The sequence below is a fragment of the Chlorocebus sabaeus genome, chromosome 17, assembly GCF_047675955.1.
Source record: "Chlorocebus sabaeus isolate Y175 chromosome 17, mChlSab1.0.hap1, whole genome shotgun sequence".
Classification (NCBI taxonomy): Eukaryota; Metazoa; Chordata; class Mammalia; order Primates; family Cercopithecidae; genus Chlorocebus; species Chlorocebus sabaeus.
The window spans coordinates 20229263-20242767 of record NC_132920.1 but is presented as its reverse complement, the minus strand read 5'-3'; positions in this window follow the sequence as shown (position 1 = coordinate 20242767).

Here is a 13505-nt window from a genome sequence, read left to right as displayed (position 1 = left end):
AGATACAGAAATAAATGAGGAAGGTATGTTCTCTACCCTCTCTGGAGCTTACAGTACAGGGGATAGGCTAAGCCAAAATGTGAGTCCTGTGAATTGAACTTAGCACATCAGCTCCTCGACGATCTGGCCCCAGATGATTTATGTGATCTCACTTCCCACCACTGTCCAATGTGCTACATTTGCCATCCCCAAGACATCCCCAACTTTTATACTTCTGCGTCTTTGCATGTACTAAGGCCCCTGCCAGGGTGTCCTGGTGACTCTTCTTCCTCTTCTCACCTCTTCCACATCACACTTGACCTTCGAGATTCAGTTTAATCTTGAATCTTGGAATTTCCTAATTTCCTGACACTCTCCTCCCCAGTCTGATTGGTGCCTTTTTTTTTTTGTACTCCAAATATTTCTTTGAGTATAATGCTGTCATAAATAACACTTACCAAATAAACTTGCCATAATTACTGGTTTACTTGGGTCTTTCTCCCACATTAAGCTATGAGCTACCTGAGACCAGGGACTATGTCTTTTTACATTCTATGGTCAAGATCCCTAAAGGCTCTTTGTTAAAGAGGCCAATTTGTAAACAGCCATGATGGTTCTGTAAATGGTAGCTATGTCTTCAAACCAAGAAACAATCTTTTCATATCTACTCAGATGGTTACTAAGGTGGCTGGGCTTGCCTTGGTGGGTATAGTCACATTCTACACTCAGATAAGAATTGTTCAGCAAATGGTGAGTGCCAGAAGGAAAGGTAGAATTAGCCCCTCTTAGAGAATAATGAAGTTATAATTTAGTTAATTACAACTGTATCAGATTAGGAGCTAAGAATGAACATAAGGGCATCCCTCTTCCATGTCCCATTCTTCTATTTCTGTAGTACCCAACTCTCCTGATCCCATTTTCACCACCCAACCAGGTCAAGTGAGTAGGCGCAGTGGGGTCATAGCCTGAAGCTAAAGATCCTAGCTTGAATGGCTTCCAGAACAGGGAGCTTATGCTATGTCCCCTGTTGCATCCAAACAGAAATGTGCTTCCTCCTCTTCTGGTCACACCCTTAATTTTGAGGAGTTGTATTAAAACCAAAACCACCAAGACTAAAATGCAACCCAGCCATCTAGAACAACCTGCACATACCCTGGGAGGCTGGGCCTGGAGATCAGGGCTGGTTGTAGGTGATAAAGGGGTTTCTCTTTGACTGTAACATGAGACTGTTGGGCTGGGAAGATGGGTGAGAGCTGGGAAAGAGGGTAAGTAGATACTGTAGTGTTGAAAGCATCCCTGCACCATTGTTTTTCCCTAAATTTTGAGGTTCAGTTGAGTTCAAGGAACCTTTCTAAGACACTCACGGTGTGGCAGGACCAGGTGCTAGAGATGTAATCATTTGTAAGGCACGTAAAATCATTGCAAGGTAGATAAAATCCCTGCTGTCAAAGAACTTGTGGTCAAGTAAATACAAGGAGATACAGACAAGTGTTATGATAGAGGTCTTAGAAGATGTTAAGGAGGAGGCGATGATATCACACAGCCTGCTAATCAGAGAGAATTAATGGAACTGTCCAGCCCTCTCTATAGAAAAATAGATGGCTGCTTTGACTCATTTAGCCCCGGCAAAAGAGCAAGGTCAAAGTTCCGCAGTGGGCAGATCCAGAGGGTAGAAATACTCGCCCATATGTCTCTTTTTTTTTTTGGTTTGAGACCGAGTCTCGCTCTGTTGCCCAGGCTGAAGTGCAGTGGCACGATCTCGGCTCACTGTAACCTGCGCCTCCTGGGTTCAAGTGATTCTCCTGCCTCAACCTCCTGAGTAGCTGGGACTACAGGTGCCCACCACCACACCCAGCTAATTTTTGTATTTTTAGTAGAGATGGGGTTTCACCATGTTGGCCAGGCTGGTCTCAAACTCCTGACCTTGTGATCTGCCTGCCTTGGCCTCCCAAAGTGCTGGGGTTACAGGCATGAGCCACCATACCCAGTCATTTTTTTAAAGCTTTTCCAAGGAATTAATGCTGTAAAGAGAAGACAGAGTCAGCGGTGGTGAAATCAGTGATGGCTGGTAGCGACCAGGCTGAGTAACATCATTGGCAGGGGTGCATCTGTGGTGGTACCTGGGGTCTATGCACTCCTTAGGAAAGGGAGAAATGAGGGAGGACCTCTTCCCTTCTTCTGAAGACTTTGGATTGGGCTGTGGATGTTCACTTTTGAAAAAGAATGATCTTTATTTGTTGGGTCTCCTCTGGATAGTGAGTGAACTCATTCTCTCCAACACATTCTTTTACCACTATGCTTTGCGATACTAAACCCATCATCAATGGAATGAAATATCTATTACAGAATCAATAATTAAATGCACAAAGCCCAAATAAATATGGTGATCAAGCTACAAAAAGTGAAATAGAGTCTGCCTCTTTTTAAAGAAGACTTTTCAAAGCATTTTTCTTCATGGTAATTGGCATTTTACAATGAGTTGTTCTCCAAGATTGCTGTTAGGACCAGAGTCCAAGCAAGATCCCGTGATGACGAGGTTCCCTGGCAACTAAGCCCCTTAAACAGTGTTAGAAACAGACTACAAAACAGAATTCTGTACTGTGTCAGGATGCGTTTAACAAGGCATTGGTGTCTATTTGGTATTTTTATGATTTGTAGAGCAGCAAGACAAATGGGCTTAGAAGCCCAGGGTAGTTGCTATAGCAATAAGTAGTGCAAGTTTTGAGATCCATTAAATTTTTTTTAGGGTTAGAAATGTTTAAATATTGTGATAGTTCTTTCTCTAAAATAAATGAAAACACAGAAAATTCACTAATTTGCTAAATACTCAGCCTCACAAAGTCCTTTAATAAAGATACTTAGAAAAAGTCAGAAATTTAAATAAAGAGAAGCTGTCACTACAGTTATTTCTTGAAGCCATAATCCAACCTGATACCTTCATTTTCCTTTACAAAGAAAACTGTAGACCCTCTTCTGGTATTGTCATGAATTATTGATGTTAGATTAAATATTGTTCTAGGATATAGAGCCTGGTGATCCCTTTGACAGACTGAAAAATTGGTATGTATCAAAGAAGCAATCCTTCACTACTGACCAAATTCAAATCCTTCTGTCACCATAAAAGCAATAAATAACCAATCTAGGATGGAAATACATGGTGTGGTCACCCCACTTCCAGCATTTTCAGGGCCCAGGCAAGAGTACAAATGGAGGCCCATATGACATAGGTCTAAAAGTTATAAATGAAGCTTATAGTTTGTTAAATAAAATATGGTCTATCCTTCGATATTGACAAGTCTCTTTCTTTCTTTCTTTCTTTCTTTCTTTCTCTTTCTTTCTTTCTTTCTTTCTTTCTTTCTTTCTTTCTTTCTTTCTTTCTTTCTTTCTTTCTTTCTTTCTTTCTTTCTTTCTTTCTTTCCTTCCTCTCTTTCTCTCTTTCTTTCCTTTTTTTTGCTTTTTGATGGAGTTTCGCTCTTGTTGCCCAGGCTGGAGTGCAATGGCGTGATCTCGGCTCACTGCAACCTCCACCTCCCAGGTTCAAGAGATTCTCCTGCCTCAGCCTCCCTAGTAGCTGGGACTATAGGCGCTCACTGCCCTGCCCAGCTAATTTTTTGTATTTTTAGCAGAGACAAGGTTTCACTTTGTTGGCCAGACTGGTCTCGAACTCCTGACCTCAGGCAATCCACCTGCCTCAGCCTCCCAAACTGCTAGGATTACAGGTGTGAGCCACTGCGCCCGGCTGACAAGTGTACTTTTGTGACATTTGGAAGGCAAGGTCTGATTTAGAATTCTTGGGCTACTTGGTGTTGCTCACTGAAGTGTGGAGAACCAGTCTAGTCCCCAGGCTGTAACACTCACCTCCTGGGTGCCCTTCTTCTCTTCTCACCACCAGCCCCACCCCTGTACTACAGAGGCTTGTAGCACATAGTACCCGTGTGGACACCCTAGTCTTGCACAGACAAGCTAATGCACCTTCCACCACCTCCCCACTGGCTGCCATGGCCACCTGCAGTGCCACATTGTGTTCTCTAGATGTTCTGTCCTTCCATGGAGCAGACCCAGAGAAGAGACCAGTGCCGGGCCCGGAAAAGGGCTGAGTGCTATTTGCAGAGAGAATCCTGGGGCCTCACATACCTGGAGTGAGACCTAGAAGAGAGGGCATGAACTCCAGGCAGGTGTGTCCCTTTGGCCCTGAAGGAAGGGCATGATCATGGAAGAGCGAGAGTGAACTTCCTGAAGCAGGGGATCCAGGGCAGGACCCCTTCATACCCACATGATGGGGGGTGGGTGTTAGGAAACCTCCTTGCACTGACTAAAGGCTCAAACCACCCCATTCCGACCTGACTGTATTATACTCTCCCAGGGTGTCTTGTTTACTTTCCTAGAATCATTACTTTTACTGGCTTCTGGACAAGCAAGAGGATATGCTATTATCCATGGGAAAATAGCCCAGGAGAAGACAAAGTGGCTTCCTAACAAACTGCCAGATATTACTGGAAGCTTGGGTTGCAGAGAGGATGTTGAAAGCAGGGACCTGAAATCACCCTCTTAAGTTTCAGGATCCATCTTCGAAGATGGCAGCCCTTCTATAACAAGGAAAAGCCTTGCCTCCTCACATCAGTCAGAGCCCCTGCCCAATGTCACCTATGCATCTCTCCCCTCTGCTCTCTCTGCCCTTTTATGGGATACCAGCGGAGCTGGCTGTGTTAGATAATCTCTGCTCTCTGACAGCCATCTCTCTGCTCTTCTCATCCTTCTCTCCCTGTGTGACATCAATGATTTCTTTGTGGGTCAAGGCCTGACCTGGATCTCTTGAAACCCGGTCTGTACCTTTTCTCACCCACGGGATGCCAATTCATCTTGCTCTGCTTACCTCTTGATGAATGACTCATCTGGGGGTGGAGTGGGGAGGCCAGCCGCACCTTAAACACGTGCCTCTTGGATTTTGGAGATTTAAGTGCTCTGTACTTTGCATCTGATTTTGACTATTTCAACCAATGGAAGGAGAGAGATGAGAATAAAGCTACTTGTTGACACTTCCTCATTTCATATCAGGAACCAGAAAATGAAAAAAAGAACTATCTGTTTTTTGGTTTTTGTGTGTGTGTGTGTTTTTTTTTTTTTTTTAGTGGTGGGCTTCTCCCTTTCACTTGCTCTGTGTTCCTCAGCTAATTTCCTGCCAGGGCAATTTCAGGTTCAACCTGCTTTTTAAAGTGATGAATCATACCAGTGACTCAAAGCCAATTTTAGTAGAGAAGAAAAGCTAAGCTGGAGGTCTATAAAGAATCAAACCTAGTAGGAAATATGAATTGTTATTTTTGGGACTTTTGGCAAACACCCACTAAAGCCTTATTCATTCATTCAGGAAAAATATGTTGAAGACATGCTCAATGGATGGTATAACATAAAAAAGCAGTTAAATACTTTTCTCTGAAAGATGCATACATTTTTAAAAAATTGAATTCTTATTTTTTCATGGAGTGAAACAAAACTTAGAAGTAGTAGTTACTATAAATTTGTCAAGTGTGTTGCTATTGAAAAGAACAAGAGGGCTGGGCACAGTGGCTCATGACTGTAATCTCAACACATTGGGAGGCTAAGGTGGGCGAATCCCTTGAGGTCAGGAGTTCGAGACCTGCCTGGCCAACATGGTGAGACCTCATCTCTACTAAAAATACAAAAATTAGCCGGGCGTGGTGGTGCACGCCTGTAATCCCAGCTAGTCAGGAAACTGAGACATGAAAATTGTTTGAACCTGGGAGGTGGAGGTTGCAGTGAGCTGACCGTGCCACTGCACTCCAGCCTGGGCAACAGAGTGAGACCCTGTCTCAAAAAAAAAAAAAAAAAAAAAAACAAAGAGAGAGAGAGAGAAATTATGGAGTTCCTCAACTAGGAACTAGGATGATGAATTCATAACATTAAACATCTATTTTCTAAATCTTAGAGCTAGAGAACACCTCATCGATTATCTCATCAATTATACACACAACTTTTCAACTTCAGTAATGAGAAAAGAGAAGCCCAGAGAGGGTGAATGACTTGCTTGAAGTTGCACAGTTGCTCAGCCTGTGGTAAAATCAGGCCTGGAGTCTGGATCTCCCATCTTTCTATGAGCGAGTGCTCTCTCCAGGAACAATCATGATAGCTATTATTCATCAATTATGCAAGCAAGGCACTTTCTCTTATGCAATACTACTTAATAGTCATACCTCAGAAAAGGCAAGAATCTGATTCCCAAGGTCACATTCTTTCCATTTGTCAGCTCCACTTTGCCCTGTGCTGCAGTGCTGGGAAGCATCTTCTCCTGCTTGTCACCTTTTCTTAAGCAGCCAAGACCAAATGGGGAAAATGAGAATCTGTTTCCACAATGATGTTTGCTTGTCCACTACTTCATTTCTTCCGTCTTTCATTCTCTGTGCAAAGTGTTGAGTTAGGTGCCATGGAAGATTGAAAAACAAACAAAAAAAGATAAGATATAGACCTACCCCTTAATATATCCAACATCTAAAAGTGGATATAGGTCAGGAACAATGGCTCACTCCTATAATCCCAGCACTGTGAGAGGCCAAGGCAGGAGGATCGCTTAAGCCCAGGAGTTTGAGAGCAGCCTGGGCAACAAGGAGAGATCCCATCTCTACAAAAAAAACAAAACAAAAAAAAAAAACATTAGCTGGGCATGGTGGTGTGCACCTGTAGTCCTAGCTACTTGGGAGGCTGAAGCAGGATGATTCCTTGATTCCAGGAGTTCAAGGCTGCAGTGAGCTATGATTGCACCACTGTACTGCAGACTGGGTGACGAAGCGAGACTCTGTCTCAATAAATAAATGAAAGGGAATATAAGACTTGTTCACAAATAACTATAAGATAAAATTTAATAAAACATATAAAAGAAGTAGATAATGTCATAGAAATTCCTGTGTTGGAGGAAAATAAAACTCTGGAAAGGAAGCCAGACATGGTGATGTGTGCCTGTAGTCTCATCTCAGCTACTTGGGAGGCTGAGGCATGAGGATCACTTGAGACCGGTAGTTGAAGTCCAGCTTGGGCAACATGGTGAGACTCCATCTTAAAAAAAAAAAAAGAACTCTGGGAAGGAGATATGGAGAAATCTTGGAAAGATGAAGCATTGCTTTACTCTTTAGTGAAAGTCATTATATCCTTCGGGCAATTTTCTTATTTGGGAATGGCTATAAGGCTTTATCAAAGAATAATTTGGTTTTAAAATTTTTATTGTATTTTGACAAATTATAATTGTATATATTTATGGAGTACAAAGTGATCTTACGATACATGTATATAATGTGGGATAATTAAATCCAGCTAGTTAACATATCCATCATCACAAATAATTATTGCATTTTGTGTGAGAACATTTGAAATTTACTTTCTTAGCAATTTTCAAATACATGATGTAATATTATTAACTATAGTCACTACACTGTGCAAATATGTCTCAAAAACTTGCTCTTCCTGTCTAACTGAAACTTCTTACCCTTTGGCCAATATCTCCCCATTCTGCCAAGCCCTAGCCTTGTAACCACCATTCTACTCTGTCTTTCTAGAAGTTCAACTGTTTTAGATCCCACAGGTAAGAGAGAACTGCAGTCTTTGTCTTTCTGTGCCTGGTTATGGCTTATTTCACTTAGTGTAACGTCCTCCAGGTTTATTTCATGTTGTTGCAAATGATAGGATTTCTTTATTTTTAAAGGCTGAATAGTAATCCATTGTAGGTATCTATTACATTTTCTTTATCCATTCATCCTTTTATAGACACTTAGTTTGATTCCATGACTTGCCATTGTGAATAAGGCTGCAATTAACATAGGAATGCAGATAACTCAACTCTTCGACATACTAATTGCAAATCCTTTGTATCCATACCTACAAGAGGAATTACTGCATCATATAATAATTTTATTTTTAGTGTTTTGAGGAACCTCCGTAGTGTAGTTTTCCGTAATGGCTGTACTAATTTACATTCCCACCAATAGTGTACAAGGATTCCTTTTTCTCCACAAACTCATCAACACTTGTTACCTTTTGTCCTTTTGATAATAGCTATTCTAAGTGTGAGATATCTCATTGTGTTTTTAATTTGCATTTTCCTAATGATTAGTGATGTTAAGCATTTTTTGTGTATCTGTTGGCCATTTTTATGTCCTCTTTCAAGAAATATCTATGAAGATCCTTTGCGCATTTTTTAAGTCAGGTTATTTGTTTTCTAACATTTTTTAAAATGGAGTCTTCAGAGTTTTGTGTATATATAAGGTCATGTAAGCAAACAGTGAAAATTTTACTAACTTTCTTTTCTATTTGAATGCCTTTTATTTCTTAAAGAATAATTTAAAATAATGAACTTAAGGGGAAATCTAGATTTTCCAAATAGATCCTTGGAAAATAACAAAAACTTCTTAACTTCTAGATAGTCCAATCTTATAGGATGTAAAAATTCAGATGCTAACTAAAATTTAGTTAATAACAAAACACAAATTTTTATTACATTTACTGAACTTTCACCCTGAGTTATATAACTTTGAACAAATTGGTGGATAAGTAAATATTCAGATTTTGATGGAAATGAATAAAAAGTGAGTTGAATAGAAAGATTTTGATTGGACAAAAGCAGCACTTTGTTTTTTGACTTTTTTCTTTCTTTTTGTTTATTTGTTTAGCACTCTGCTACATTGCAACGCTAAATGGTTACTATATGAGAAAATATAATATAAAACCAGATATCTGAACTTGTGAAATTACACAAGACCTCCATGATGTCTTTGGGCATTTTAAACCTTAATAATTTTTTTTTTTTTTTTTTTCCCAGAGGTGGAGTCTTGATCTGTCACCCAGGCTGGAGTGCAGTGGTGCAATCTCAGCTCACTGCAAGCTCCGCCTCCCAGGTTCACTCCATTCTCCTGGAGAGGCCTCCCGAGTAGCTGGGACTACAGGCGCCTGCCACCATCCCCAGCTAATTTTTGTATTTTTAGTAGACACGAGGTTTCATCATGTTAGCCAGGATGATCTCTATCTCCAGACCTCGTGATCCGCCCACCTCGGCCTCCCAAAGTGCTGGGATTACAGCTGTGAGCCACCATGCCCAGCAAACCTTAATAATTTAGATTGAAGGCAGGTAGAAATTTTGAAGCAAATATAGATCCACTTTTTGTTCACAACCTACCAGTACTCAATGAAAAACTCTAATTCTGGGCTTGAGATTCTTTGAAAAAGGAAAAAGAATGGCACCATAAATGAGAAAGAACATATGGCCCTATCAGTAGTTAAATTAAAACTCATAGAACACAATAATAGAATTTTCACTTTGCCTTTGAACGCTCCTTTCAGATTATTACCACTATGTTCACAACCTAGGTATTTAAGTTTAAAGTTAAAAAAATAATAACGTGACTTCAAGAACAGGGAGAAACAGGACTTCAACTACATCTGTGATATTTTATTTCCTTAGAAACATGTGAAATAAACATGGGGAAATGGGAACATTTATTAAATCTGGATGGTGGTAACTGAGAGCTTGTTATTTTCTTCTCTCTGCTTTCTTGACTGTTTTGAAATGCCTCATAATAAAAACACCTGCACACAGGCTTTCTGAAGACCTGATCATTTTTATAAGCCATCAAATCATTCCACTTCTTTTATCATTGTTTTGATTTACCACTGAGGAAATTACAGCACAAAAATGACAGTGTCGAGAGGACTTCCAACCAATGAGTAGAGATAGGGAAAGTGACCGGTAGGAGTGGACAATCTGGAGGGGTAAAAATTTGTTTATTCCTCAGGTCCCTCCAAAGCTTGTTGAGGGGATTGCTGCTAGATACGTGGTGTAGGCGGAGCAAACAGGCATGATGGGTAATTCTCCCCGGGAACAGGTTCCCTCACTGCTGGGCATTGGCTGGGATACTTCTGAGGTGATTTGGCTGCCACAGGACCTAAGAATGCCTTTTCAAGAGTCTAGCTAAGGGGGTCTTACCCACAAAACTGGGGGAACATCTCAAACACTTTGTGAAACATCACGTCAAGTTTAGATTTTCAGAGGTAAAAGGAAGAAAGATCAAACATATGATACCAAGGGACATCTGACTATCTTTTAATTATATTTTGTCCTCTTTCAGGCTCATAATGTGGTTTTGATGTGGGGGCAGGAGATTTAGTTGCGGCAGGCCCTAGCTAAAAGGATGGTGGTTAAGTTAAAGCACTTTAGAAGCTGTCCAAATCTCCCATGACACGTTCAGTCCACCATGAATATTCTGCGACTTGGCAGTTGTACCCAGTACAATTTATTATACGGTAGGCTTAGGGTTCCTCTTAGCTACCTGATAGAGTACCAGGCAAATTCATGAAATAGGTGCCACTTAACACCATTGGCTTTCCCAGCTCTCAGACCTTCAAACTCAAACTGGCTGTAAACCACCAGCTCTCCTGGGTCTCCAGCTTGCTGACTACAGATCCTGGGACTGTAGGAAATAAAATAGCTTTTTTTTTTTTTTTTTTTTTTTGAGACAGAGTCTCACTCTGTCACCAGGCTGGAGTGCAGTGGTAAGATCTTGGCTCACTGCAATCTCAGCCTCCTGGGTTCAAGCAATTCTCCTGCCTCAGCCTCCCAAGTAGCTGGAATTACAGGTGTGTACTACCAGGCCCAGCTAATTTTAGTATTTTTAGTAGAGACGGGGTTTCACCATGTTGGCCAGGCTGGTCTCGAACTTCTGGCCTCAAGTGATCCACCCGCCTCGGCCTTCCAAAGTACTGGGATTACAGGGGTGAGCCATTGCACCCGACCAGTAAGCAGTATTTTTAATAATTGATATGAGAGATTGAGTGCTTCTAATGAAACAGTTACTGCAGTATTTCTTTGTGTGCCTTGTTTAATTCTTACACTATACTTTAAGATGGGTAGTTTCTTCCCTACCTAAATTATAAGGAATCAGAAGCTCAAATAATTTGACAAAAGTCACATGACAAATGGTGGAGACAGGATTTGAACCTAGGACTGTCTAATGCAGCAGGCATGCTCTTTTAAAATATCCCATGCTGTCCCCCATCTTTCACGACCATTTGGGAGTCTTTAGTCTTACCTTATTCTCTTTAGGAGGTGGAGGTGGGTACATGGAGAAGGAGTAGCTACATAGTGGCAGCTTTAGGGCTGAAATGGGATGTCTCTCCTCCTCTCCAAAAATGGTTGCTCTGAATCCTGTATCTTCATGTCTTTTTGGGGACATTATCCATCACTGTGTAGCACCCACTCTCCCAGTCTATTAGCTATATCCCTCTCTGTATAATGTGTGCAAATCTCTCTTATTTTTCAGGAAGCTTCCATATGACACTGTATTTCCCTTTACCACCCAATCTTGTAGCTACTCACCACATGTGGCAAGTGAGTACTTGAAATATGGCGAGTGTAACTGAGGGGCTGCATTTAAGATTTCAGAAATGGAAACAGTACAAAATATTTTTCTTCTCTCTCTCTCTCTTTTATTTTTGCAGAAATAGGGTCTCGCTTTGTTGCCCAGGTTGGTCTCAAACGTGTGACCTCAAGTGATCCACCTGCCCTGGCCTCCCAAAGTGCTGGGATTACAGGCATGAGCCACCAAGCCCAGCCAAAAATATCTGGCCATTAAACTCAACTCTACCATTTTGGACTGTATTCCACTCTGCATCACATAAGACATTATTGTACGTCAGTGGATGTGCTGAGTATGTTCATCATCTAGCATTATACGTAAGCACTTCATCTATCTAGTCTGTCAATGGATTGATTCAGTTTCACTTTTTTTTTTTGAAACAGAGTCCCACTCTTTTGCGCAGGCTGGAGTGTAGTGGTGTAATCTCAGTTTACTGCAATCTCTGCCTCCCAGGCTCAAACAATTCTCTTGCCTCAGCCTCCTGAGTAGCTGGGATTACAGGCGTGTGCCACCACACCTGGCTAATTTTTGTAGTTTTAGTTGAGATGGATTTTTACCATGTTGGCCAGGCTGGTCTCAAACTCCTGACCTCAGGTGATCTGCCCACCTCGGCCTCCCAAAGTGCTGGGATTCCAGGTGTGAGCCACCATGCCCAGCCTCAGTTTCAGTTATTTTTTACATGCATCCCTGTGTTTACATGCACACTGTAACATGTTTATTTGAATATTTTATTCAGAGAGCATAGGTTACAGAGATACCTATGCAAATCATAGTTGATAATTAAACTGAAATACTATTTTAATTATAATATCTTTAAATTATTTATCTAGTTTTTTATCTTATTGTATCAGCTGGGATTCTCCAGAGAAATAGAGCTAATGGCAGACATATGTTTATTATAAGGAATTGACTCAGCAATTACAGAGATCAAGAAGTCCCAGGATCTATAGTCAGCAAGCTGGAGACCCAGGAGAGCTGGTGGTTTAGAGCCAGTTTGAGTTTGAAGGTCTGAGAGCTGGGAAAGCCAATGGTGTTAAGTGGCACACTGACCATTTCTAAGTAGTCCAGGCAGAACTCTCTGGCCTTTAAGGTGAAAGAATAAATTCAACTCAATACAAATAAATAGGACTCCACGAAGTTGAGAATGTGGGAATTGCTTTTGGCAATTTCACTTGGAGGTGACAGTCATTCTGGAGGATAACCTGGCAATAGGTAACATGAATTGTGAGAGGATCACAGAGGATCCAGTGAGGATTTATCTAAGGAATGATCTCAAAGATTTTTTTTTAACCTACATATTCAAATATATTTATAGCAGAGATGTTGAAAACAGGGGAAATTGCAGGTAACTTTCATGTTCAAGAGGCAGGTAAAACTTAAATAAACAGATACAACCTCTTCATGAAATACTAAGTAGTCAGTAAAATGAATAATTTTGAAGCCACGTTGTTCTGTGGAAAAGTGTATGCGACCTTAATGCTCATTTCTCCCTTAATTTTAGGGGCTCATTGTTTCAGATATGTGACATGTGAGCCAAAACCATGGTATAGTTTGTCAAAATCATCATATTATCCCCAAGGCACTATTGAGCAACACAGAATTTCTGACAGTCTTGTGGAAATTAAAACTGAAAGTTCTTTTCTCCAGTCCTTACTGCCATATTTTATTCTCCACTCTTTATTTTTTTTTTCTTTTTTTTTTTTTTGAGACAGAGTCTGGCTCTGTCACCCAGGCTGGAGTGCAATGGCATGATCTTGGATTACTGCAACCTCCACCACCTAGGTTCAAGCAATTCTCCCACCTCAGCCTCCCGAGTAACTGGGATTACAGGCACCCGCCATCATGCCAGGCTAATTTTTCTATTTGTGTAGAGACGGGGTTTCACCGTGTTGCTGAGGATGGTCTTGAACTCCTGACCTCAGGTGATCCACCCGCCTCGGCCTCCAAAGTGCTGGGATTATAGGTGCGAGCCACCGCCCCCGGCCTCGTTCTCCACTCTTAAGAGACACACTGACACAGCAGCTTACTGTGTACCTTCCGGATCTTTTATGCATATACAAACCAGAATAACAAGAAATACAAACATATCTTTTTCTTTGTGCATAAATTGGCACA